At 37.8% G+C, this 11,857-nt stretch overlaps 1 long non-coding RNA gene across 1 annotated transcript; it reads right to left on the bottom strand.

Annotated features, from left to right (window-relative positions):
• Positions 1 to 276: 276 nt before the first annotated feature.
• LOC145984091 (uncharacterized) lies at positions 277 to 11,577 on the bottom strand. Its single transcript, XR_014441278.1, has 3 exons — positions 11,461 to 11,577; positions 4,013 to 4,191; positions 277 to 2,057 (listed from the first exon to the last, which is right to left on the bottom strand). It is a non-coding gene; the product is annotated as an uncharacterized LOC145984091 (long non-coding RNA).
• Positions 11,578 to 11,857: the final 280 nt, after the last annotated feature.

The following is an 11,857-nucleotide window of genomic DNA, read 5'->3' on the forward strand; positions in this document are numbered from 1 at the left end:
GTAAACTTTGATCATAAAGTTTCAGGATGAAAATGATAAAAATAAGATTCCTTAAATACTGATATTATCTTTGCAGTCAATCTAATACAAGGGCACTGTAACATAGACTGAAGGAATTATTCTCAAAGAATTCACTATTTCTTTTGATGTCTTCATTATTTATTTGTTTTGATTTGTAACAACAATACATGCAACTACACAACCCGCAATAGGTGACTAAAAAAGTTATAGATGCTTATGAGATTAAACAGCTCACTTCCTTCATCTACGATAATCTGCTTGTGAAATAAAGAGAGCACCTCATAACAAAACGCAACTTTAGTTACGCAAATAACTCAATGAAAATACAATTGTGACTTTAAGACCATACCAATACTTTGTTACAATCGCCAACCCTTTACCGAATGTGGAAATTGGTTTATATCCTATATTAAAGTTTCTGGATGTGCTGCATCACTTGTGCTTCTGATACTTTATTAAGTGCAAAATGTAACATTATTGTTCATAAGATATACAATAAAACTTTATTTTCGTTGCACAAAATACCCAACGTCAAGAATTAGATTCTACAAATGTTAATGTGTTTAATATTTTTTGTGTGGACCGAAGTATCTGTGTACAAAGCACACCACATGCGCACACACGATACCATAAGTGAATAGAGAATATTTCTTAATATTAATTCAGCATTATGATTTTCATGAAACAACTTATTTTAGAACAGGCCTTCGTACGTTATAAAATGTGTAAGCCTGTTATGATATTTATTACCAGACTAAATAAAGTGTGCTGAACTACGTTTATGAATGATTGTCTACAATAATACTGACTCTAAGGCTCTCAATTTACAATTAAAAAATAAAATTTGTTTGAACATGTCCAATGGTAGATAATTACTTACAGGATGTCCGGTCGCCATGGCGCTTGAATTTTAAAATTCTAAAAAAAAGTTTATTATTTCGAGTTTGCTTACCGAAATTTCCATTACTACTAAAGCTTGTGTTTTTTAATGTTTGTGTGCTTTCTGTATCGCTTATGTCATTTTTCAGAATAATAATCATTCCATTATAAATTTTTGCACTGTTGCTAGCCTTATTTTAAAATCTGCAGCGATGTGTCAGAGTCTGCCATATATTACAATGTACAGTATAGTTATTCATGCTGGTTACCAGTGGAGACTTCTTCAGGAAGGCCACTCAGGTGCAAGAATTCATTAATTTTAATCCAGTCTTATTAAATTAAATGTTTTAAGATCACATTTCATAGCTGATCTTAGTTGAATTCATGGCTCTTTTTAGCCTGCATTTGAAAACAAAACAAACAAAAAAAAAGAGTTGGCTCCTAAGAAATTGGGGCTAGCGCCTGAATTATTTTTCGTTTTATCTACCTCCGAACATGTTTACTTCAGATTATTTTCAATGTTTGGCATTTTTACCCACTGCAGAAGAACATATGTCGAATTTAATTTATTTACTATAAACATTTAAAGCCATGTTGGTATATTTCCAGATATATCTGCAGTCATTATGGTATATACATATAGTTTCAGTGAATCTGAAATCTGTACATATATATATTATATAGAGCATCTTTGAAAACCTCTACCTTAAAAAAATGCTAAATATAAAAACAAGTTTAAATAGATTGATATTTATCATAGACTGTTAGACACGATTGGTATGCAATCTATTTTTAAATATTTCTAGGATCTAACCAAATATGTTCTACAAAAAGAGTACAATATTCAGTATGGCAATATGTTTTATACAAAATGCATTTTTTAAGCATGTCAATAAATGTGTGCTGATGCTATGTAATATGTAAGTAGGAGTAAAAATATTTTCACTTATTCAAAGTAAAGCTATTGGCTGCAGTGTAATTCCATTCCAGTTTTACAAATGACTGTGTGTTGCCTTGTGTGCAATATCCTACATCAATGTATTCATTAAGCACAATCTCATCATATCATTTCCTGTTCTCTCAATCGCCATCGTAAATTACTTCAATTCCATTGGCATATTTGCAGCGACAACGCCATTGATTTGTTGGGCAGGCGGCTGAAAATCACGAAAGGGGAAAATTAGCATACAACCAGATTTTGTCAGCTCGAAGAGAATGCACCTCTAAAATAAATTTGATGTTTGTTTTTAATTTTTATACATGTGTGGTAAAAGAAACAAATTAAGCATGTTCAAATCTAGTTAACTGGAAAACTGAGTAAGATGTAGCAGTACTAAAAAGTGAAAATTACACACACTTGACATATATGTTGGCCCATAAGAGGTCAAGGCGACGGTCTCCGTGGAACATTACAATTATCATATGTACACTTTCTTATACATGATAGTCAGCCTTTGTATAAATTACCCTAAAAACGATCTTACACTGCCCAACGGATGGAAGAAAATATGAATAAACCCCTCTCTCTTTCATGCATAAACCGCAAAGAACCGTTCCTTTTTTAAGCCTAGGTAATATAAAATTAAAATTATCAATAATTTCATTTGACTTTATATACGTATTTAAATATGAAATTGAGAATTAAGAAATCGCAGCGTAAACCCTTGTACTTGAACAAAATTACGTCACACGAGACATTTGCAACAAATGGATATAAGGAACTATATTTTTGTTAATTACTGTTGAGCTAAGAAGCAGTGGCATATCTAGGATGATTTTCTGGAATTATATAGGCCTTAGCCTCGTGTAGTAGCTGCTCTAAAATAAAAACTTGGCCACATGCATTGGAGTTTTAGTACATGGTGCATGGGCGATTCAAAATTTCTGATAATAGTATATTTTTCTCACAATTTTAATTTTAAAATAACATTTAAATAAAATGACTATTTGTAGGTGTGGGTAGACAGAATGTTTTTGGTGTGGAAGGTTAAAAACAAGCATTCAAGAAAGAACATTTTAAGACTTTTTCAAAAACTTCAGAATTTCTCATTGATGTAATTATACTCATCTCTGGCAAGGAAACGACACTTTATTGAAACTTTCTGATATTTGAATTGCCGAACTCATTGACAATCAACTATTTACCAAGTTCTGATTTCACAACTATTCCAAATTTACCGACAGTTCAGAAAGCCTGCCTTGTAATCAAGGGGTAACAGGTTTGATACCAGGTGGAGGCACATAGTGGTTAGGATCCCACTTTAAACTGTAGGTCCAGTCCCGATTAGCCTTACTGTGCACAAAGTGGATTTATAACACCAAATCAATGAACAATCAATGAACGAAAGTTCAGAAAGCATGAAAAACAGGTAAACATTTCCCTCTCCCCAGCTTCAACGTGCAGGTATCGAAGTAAAGTTGCAATAAACTCGTCATACCACAGATACGCTTTTAACTGTCTTAAAACCTTAAGAAATTTTCTATGTTGTTTGTTAATCATAAATCGAAACCAAATTAATAATTTATTTATGTAAAAAGGTAAAAGGTAAAGTGTTCCCCTGTGCTTAGCACCACGCCATGAAGGCGTATAGGGGGTGTGGGGGTAACGCCCCACACTTTCTTGATCCGGTCGTGAGTAGGGGTGATGTGATCAGCACCACGCCCCTGACCGCCTTTACGCCCCAGGGTTTCCCCCAGGTACCCATGTTATTCGACGCTGGGTGGGCGCCGGAGCCGCTTCCAACGTTAGAAAAGTTCCCGGATTTGAACCGGCCGGGGATCGAACCCGGGACCTTTAGCATGGTAGTCAGACGCGTTACCGACTGAGCCACCGCGGCCACCTTTATTTATGTAGAGTGTACAATTATGTCCATAACTTACATTTGTAGCAAATAGATTGAAAATATTAATAATCTCTTCAATATGAATTCATTTATGGACAAGGTTCCCTGACGATTAAAAAATTAATGCTAAAATTGTTCTGTTTATTGAACATACGAAAAATTAACTTTCATAGAATTATAGAATTGAGTATACTAAGATAATAAATATCCCGCCATTCTGATCCATTGCAATAACAAAAAATATTTTAAAAAATGGAACTTTAACTTACGCTGACTTTTAATGTGAGTTTCTTGAACAGTTTATAGCAAACGTTTGTTCTAATAATTGTAAACAATAATACAAGGAAGACGAGGACCCAGGCGATGGATGCCATTGATAGATAAGCTGGAGTCCAGGGAGATGTCTCGTTGAAAGAGTTGACCATTGCAGCTGGACTATCCTCGAGAACTGAAACATAAAATAAGAAATTACAAAGTTGTGGGGTAACGCAACGCAATGCACTCGTTACTTTTTCGGTACTTCCTTGATAACACGTTACAGAAATTACATAAGTAATTGTTATAAAGATAACAGAAGATCCTAGAAACTTCTTGAATCTAATGAATTCAAGGAGAAACTGTAGCAGAATTCCTGTTGAAATTGGTAACTTCTGTCCATCTTCCTCCCCTACAGCGTTGTCAAATGTAAAGCCAGACGCAGTTTCCCATAGGTTACTATAGGAATAATTTAAATCCGTTCCTAGCCCAGCCCAAAATCGCGGATATCAAAAACACCACTAATGTCGGAAATGCTAGGAATTTACTAATGTATAAGTTATAGAAAATATAGTTCGTGCAGTACAGTTATAAAAATATGTACACTACAGTATGTACGTACAGAGTATTTTAGTTCAATGTTATTTCGGCTTACGACGCTTTGGTCGGTCTTCTATTAGTGCATTTATAACAATCGTTTTTAACATGAACTGTAGCCAGGTAGCTGCTTTTGCATAAAGTACAGTACCCCGCTCTCCTGCTCGTGTACGTACGTACAAGCAGGCATAAAATAATGAAGCTCACATGCTGATGGGTTAATCAAGTGTAACGATATTCGCGTTCGTTTCCTAATGCAGCAATGGGTTCGCTATTCGGGACGTTCGTTGTACGTACTAGACACCACTGGTCTTTGCAGTACTCTCGATCACTGTAACAGATCAACTAAAAACTAGTTGTTCTGAAGCTATCAACCAGGTGGCCCTGTCTGTTACCCCGCTCGTGGGACTCCCTGAAGCAGATTCCATTCTCAGGCTCTGTCCGAAAGGTCCAAAATGGAGGCTTGAAGTACGTCTTGTCGGAAGTGACGTCACCTAGTGTAGTTCGAAAACGCCAATTAAAAGGAGCATTCCAACAGAACTCGATAATAGAGTCTTCTTTACTACACTTCTGCACTGTTTGTTCACTTTTTTCAAATCGTGGAAGTCTAAAGTCAGCTAGATGTTGGTTGTAGTTCTTCTAAAGTTTGGAAATGTAAGCATGAGAACGTTTTAAAATGCTATATGTGATTTCCATAGTTAAAACAAGTGTTTAAAACGCGGGAAAAAACTACGTGTTCTTAGTTTTATCCAGGAGTACACTCCCCCCAAAGCCAATTGGCGTCCCCCCAAATCATGTCATTCAGTGGCGTGCCCAGGATCTCTGAAAGGGAGGGGTTATGTATACCTTTTCTTGGTAGTCAGCCCTCATTTTGTCATATTTTCCTACCTTTGACGTTATTTTTTTTAGGAATACTGGGCGAAAGGGGGATTAGAACCCCCATCAAGCCCCTTGGGCACGCCACTGATGTCATTCGTCCCCTCAAACCATGTCTTACCATAATCCACATAAAAAGTTTAATTACGACAGCTTGTCTACTGAAAGTAACTTTTTCTTAGCTTCACTGAACACTATATTTGTCTACCCCTCCTCCCTAAACAGGGGTGCCCATCACCCCAAGATCGTGGATTCATTGTCCCCCCCCCAAAAGAATCGTTCATCATAATTCCTCCAAAACAGTTTGAATGAATACGCAATAATTGATATTTATTTGAATACAATACCATGTTAAGCCGTCCATATTTTTGTAATTGTTCAATTTTCAAAATAACGGAAAGCTAGCACATTGATTTGTTAAATGTAATAAATTAAATTATTTAAATAAGCATTTAAACAGTGTTTGTGAGTGCTGAATAAGATTTATGAAACCCACAATTTTTGTATTTAACACAAATTGTTACACAACTTAAGATACCCATGGCGGAGTGGTTAGCACATCGCTCTACGATGCCAGGGGTCCCGGGTTCGAATCCTGGCCTGGGCATGGATGTTTGTGATTGTCCATTCATCAATTTCATCATTTCACCACTCATCCCCATCATCGCAAATTAGCCAAAAGTGGCACAAAAAGCGAAGTAAAATAAAGCAAATCAATCACTTAATCAATCAACAACTTAAGATAGAAAATTCAACCTGGGCAAACCAAATAACATGTTGCAGCCATGTGACAGATCCAATTATTGTTTTACGAGATATTATAGAACCACAGCTAGAAATTCCTAAGCTCAGGGCGAGAATATAATATAGTTCTTCATTCAAAGAACTCGCTCCCTCTGCTTGGGGTAAATGTAATTATTTTAGTAATCCATAGCAATAATTACAAGGCTTTTATCTTCAGTGTAAATGTCACTTGTTAAAGTGAAATTGTCCTGTGACAAGAATTTAAAAATTCGAATTTGATATTATTTATTCTTCTGTGTTTATCGGTTACGTGCAAATTGTTACTATATTAAGTACACTTAATACAACTATTGCAGCATACAGGGAATCAACACTACAATAATATTGCTAATATAGAAGTACATCATCGAAATTATGCACTTGCTATAAATTAAGCAGTTCATCAACACTGAGCATTATATTCTAAGAAGTGATGTTATTAATAAATATTGAGAATATCGCCGAAAACGTGTGGATACCATGTCGCTAAATGTCGTCCCCAAAATATAATATTCGTAGTCTCCTACCACTACAAAAATCCCTTGACAATCTAAGATTTGACGCTTTATCAAGAGCTTCTTATCTCCTCCCAATTAAATTTAATATTCAATCCTCCCACCAAAATGACCATGCCAATTTTAGACTTACTGTTTATATTGAAGAGCAGATATTGCCTCCTCCAAAACAAATAGTTCTCAGTCCCCACACCAGAATTTCCGCAACAGTCAAAGACAATAGTAATACTCAAGAATTGGATATCCCCCTGAATTTAATGCTTAACACTGATATTCAAGAGTTGGATATTGTTCCCCCAACGTTTAATTCTCAATCCACCTCCCGGAATCTAAGTGTCAAGGCCTAATATGGAAGAGTTGGATATTGCCCCTCCCGATAATACATATTACCCGTAACAATTACCTTCGAAGTCTACAAATTGCTATTTATATAGCGGCAATAGTTAATTGATAACGTAATTCAACTTGCGTCCAATGCTATGTTGTTCACGTCAAATTTTCATCATAAAAATCTCCCACACCCCACCCCAAAGTTAAGTGGAAGCAACGTGCGTCTACAAATCCAGCTGAGTGCACCCTTAAACCAATATACTTTATTTTCTTCATCTAATGGATTAAGTATGGTTCATTTAAGATGTAAATGTTTTACATATATTTTAGAAAAATATATAAATATATAATTGTTGATTTTTTTATTATTTGAAGGGGAGAAAAATCACCCCGAAAAATCTCGATGTGGGCACTTCCTGTGGGCACCCCTGGTTTTATCTACTGATCGTATTTGGCGCTGCAGTCGAAGTGCAATTCGAAGGATTTTCACTTCCAATCCAAGACTTCAAGACCAAACTGAGAGACAATTCTCGAAGGGTACGCTTGCACATTTCGGACAAGGCCCCAATATGACAAACGTCAAAATCTGAAAATCTGTCAGGGCCTCTCTGATGGCGCAGTGCTAGCGTCGTTGCCTTGTAATCAAGGGGTCCAGGGTTCGATACCAGGAGGAGGCACATGGTGGTTCGGATCCCACTTTAAACTGTAGATCCAGTCCTGATTAGCCTTACTGTGCATAAAGTTCACTTACAACACCAAATCAATCAATCAACGTAAATCTGTCAAGGCAAGATACCAAGCCTTCTATTTGGCAAGTAATCCTGGGAAGGATTAAATGCGCTCCCTTCCTGCTCTCCCGCCGATCTTCAGGCAACATAGTTTATGTCTACGCTGTCAGTCGCCTTCAAATGCGTATTTTTGCTCCATTACTTGAATGGGAGATTAAAATATTTTGTTCATTGTTGTTCCCTTCCCACTTTTATACACAGTGACAGCATTGTTCTATTTTGAAGCTAAGAGAAGCGCTCATCAGATGTGCATTTACAAGCTTTGACGAGATTGAAATCAAGATATTCCTTATTCTGTATCGAAGTATCCTCATTTGTAGCAAGAAAAAAATCAACGCAGAAAACTATTGCTTTTACGTAATCTCGTGTATCACAAAATTCGTGCATGCACTCTTTTTGTATTGCAGATTCCATAGAGACACGCTGGGTATGAGAAACTAAGCACCGTCGACCTCACCGGTAGCTCGGTTGATGTCGACCTCCGTGGCAAAATGGTTAGCACGGCGCGATACGACTTCAGGAGTCCCCGGTAAGATATGGATGTTTGTAATTGTCCTGAATGTAAAAACAGAGAATTGTGTAAAACTGACATGTGAGATTGGTTGGTTGATTTAGTGTTTTAAGTCCACTTTATGCACAGTAAGGTTAATCGGGACTGGACCTACAGTTTAAAGTGGAATCCGAACCACTATGTGCCTCCACCGGGTATCGAACCCGGGATCCCTTGATTACAAGGCGACGACGCTACCACTGCGCCAACGGGGAGGCCCTGACATGCGAGAGAATTGGAATATATTGACAGAGGAAACTACCGCTTAGGGATTTCCTTTAAAAATAAAAGTTGGTAGAAAAATGGCACTGTACCTGAAAGACCCGGGTTCGAGTCCTGGTCAAACCTGCATTTTTGCCTGAAATTGCTTCAAAGTACATGTGGTCCCCCCTCCGTTCCGCGGCCACTGTCGAAAGCAGTCATGTCGGAAGATCGATGTGCTGATATATAAAATCAAATAAACTGGTAAGGTTTATTTCTTTCCTTAAATTTAATTTACTCTTTGATATTCTCTGTGTTAGAGAATCAAAAAGATGAGACGAGAATCTGTCGCGTATAGCCTCCATGTAACATCCCTACTCCGCTCTATCACTTTTTTTAGTTCTGGCAACTTTGTACAGACAGGAAAATGAGAAATCATTTTCCTTCTACCTCTCTTTCTCTCCAAGATAAAGTTAAAATAATTGAGCAAAAGGAAAAGGAAACAATTTATCCCTCTTTCGCTGTCTATCTTTTCATGGAGAAAGGAAAGAGAAGGGAAGACAAGCATGCAGAGAAAGAGAGAGAGAGAGAGAGAGAGTTGGGTGGAGAAAGAGGTTTCTATTTCTCTCTTTCTCTCTCTCTCGCTCTGTCTCTCTCTCTCTCTGTCTCTGTCTCTCTTTCTTCTTTCTCTCTGCATATGATTTTTTTTATCTTGAGACAGAATGAGAGAGCTACTGTTGTGGAATGGAATCACACTAAGTGTGAGTGAACCCTGAGAACAGAATACTCAACGCGCTCGGCCACCGACCGAGGAGTCTGTTAACCGGAGAACGTCAGAGACCGACTGTAACCATATTTTAATTGCAACTTTCTGTGGCCATAATAAACAATTTGGCCGTGAGAAATACATTTATAAAGCTCGATGCCTGCTAGGCAGGGTGACCATAATATTTTGACCCAAAAACGGGACATCCCAAGGAGAACAGTTTGCCTACCCTCTCTATCCTGAAAAATCGGTTAGGCCTATTCCTAAAAGTATTGTTATTAAAAACGTATTGTTATCATTTATTAATGTATGGATCACATAAATGATACATCATAAACAATATATGAAATATCTCCCATTGTCAAAAGGTATTAATTATTATACTCGCGGTATGACTTGCAAAGTGTTTCTCATCCTTTCTGATTAACCTTTATGCTGAAGTTGAGTAATACCAGAAGTATTTAGCAGAAGAACTAATTTTCTCGAGAGCAGCTATATTCCTCAACAATCGTTCATTAATCTCCCCAAAAACCTTACCCTACATATCAGACACATAACTGTAGATTTTCTTTCGAGTTTGTGTCAAGTCGCAGGAAATTTAAATTCTTGTTGCAATTTCGTAAAGAAACTGCATGATTATTTACTGATTTACAAGTAACGGAGCACATAAAAAACAATACATCTTTGTTAGCATTAAATGTCTCAAATTTAGACTTGGTTTTCAAGATTACTCCCAGACTTTTATGGAACGGCACAAATAGTGGCTTTTTAATAACCGGGACCCGCCTCTGAAACGGGACTGTCCCGGTCAAAACGGGACGAATGGTCACCCTACTGCTAGGGTGGAAGCAAGTAAAGCGGAAGACGCGTCGTGGAGGGAGATGTGTGGAATCAAGCTTAAATTTGCGCGTTCCTCCGCTTCGACCGCTTCCACTTCAGTAGACGAGTTTGAACTTGATTACGTGTATCTTTCTCGATGACGCTTCCGTCGCCCGACTCGCGCCCTTCGCTACGGCTCGCTTCCGCTCAGTGGGCACCCAGCATAAGACGACGGATTGCATTCGAGAGGTCGCGGGATCTAACATTGAGCCGTCCATGCTGGCCGAGATTCTCCTCAGTTATTTCAGCAGAATATCTCAGACCCTGTGTCTTCATTTTCGTTGGTCTTCTACGTTCCCATCGTACTTTAATTGTTCAGAACTGCCCGTTAACTGAGGACTAAAACTGGTAAACGTTGTAAGTACCAAAAGCGAAAGTGTTGGGAAATCGCATCGTTCCGCACATCAGCCCGTAAGAACGTTCACACTAGTGATCTCTTCACACGCCCTTTGAACTACTTAGAGGGCTACCAGCCACATTTCACGTTTACCACATTATGAAGCATGGCACATTTCACAGTTTAACGTGGAAAACGGTGTTTAGAATTATTGTGGCACTTACAGCGTTTACCAATTTTAGTCTTCAATTAATCTTAAGACGTAGCCAACTAAGGAAACATTGCAATGTTTAACGTGACTGACCTAGAATAGTAGCTAATCAACCACAGAAAAATGTTTTGGAAAAGAATGAAAAATGAAAACAATGAATGAAAAGTTAAGTGAAGGAGTTAGCACAAGAAGGGCCTATCTCACTCCCGCCGAGAAGTGATACTTATTTGTACTAAAATTGGAAACTGAGCGCGTCTAGTAGCTCGTGGGCAAACTGCAAGGTTTTGGAATATGTAGAATAACTTGTATTATGTTATAATATGTGTCAGAAATTGATAGAGTTCATTGCCGAGTAAAAGAAGTGACTTTACTTTTATTGTTCTCCGTTGAAAACAAATGTGGAATATGTCCTTCTTGTTGATTGATTGATTGATTTGGTTTTTTAAGTCCACTTTATGCACAGTAAGGCTAATCGGAACTGGACTTAGAGTTTAAAGTGGGATCCGAACCACTATGTGCCTCCACCGGGTATCGAACTCGGGAGCCCTTGATTACAAGGCGACAACGCTACCACCGCGCCATCGGTGAGGCCCCATGCCCTTCTTGTGCTAACAAATTAAAATACTTACAATACAGATCCATTTCTTCTTCAAAGTTAGCACTTCTCACTTCACACCGGGAACGAACCACTGACTGACCACTTTGCTTAGAGGCAAACTGCACAAAGAGCGGGTGACGATATCTTCAAGAACAGCGAACATACGTACGTCATCGAGCGTTAACACTCATGCCTATTGTCTGTTAAATTATTACTCACATCAATGCAGTCGATAACGTATTTGGGGAACAATACCCTGAAATATGTGCAGTAGTAAGAACACTCGCATTTCAAACCATTTACGTGAATACAACAATACAAAGCGACCAGAGTTTATACTAGTCGTCACAATGTCAACTAGTCATTCACATTCCAGAATTCCACAACAGATTCTACCATTCTAGCGTTCATGAAATTACATTGATTTG

Source organism: Lepisma saccharinum, chromosome 2, assembly GCF_977018435.1.
Source record: "Lepisma saccharinum chromosome 2, izLepSacc3.1, whole genome shotgun sequence".
Lineage (NCBI taxonomy): Eukaryota > Metazoa > Arthropoda > Insecta > Zygentoma > Lepismatidae > Lepisma > Lepisma saccharinum.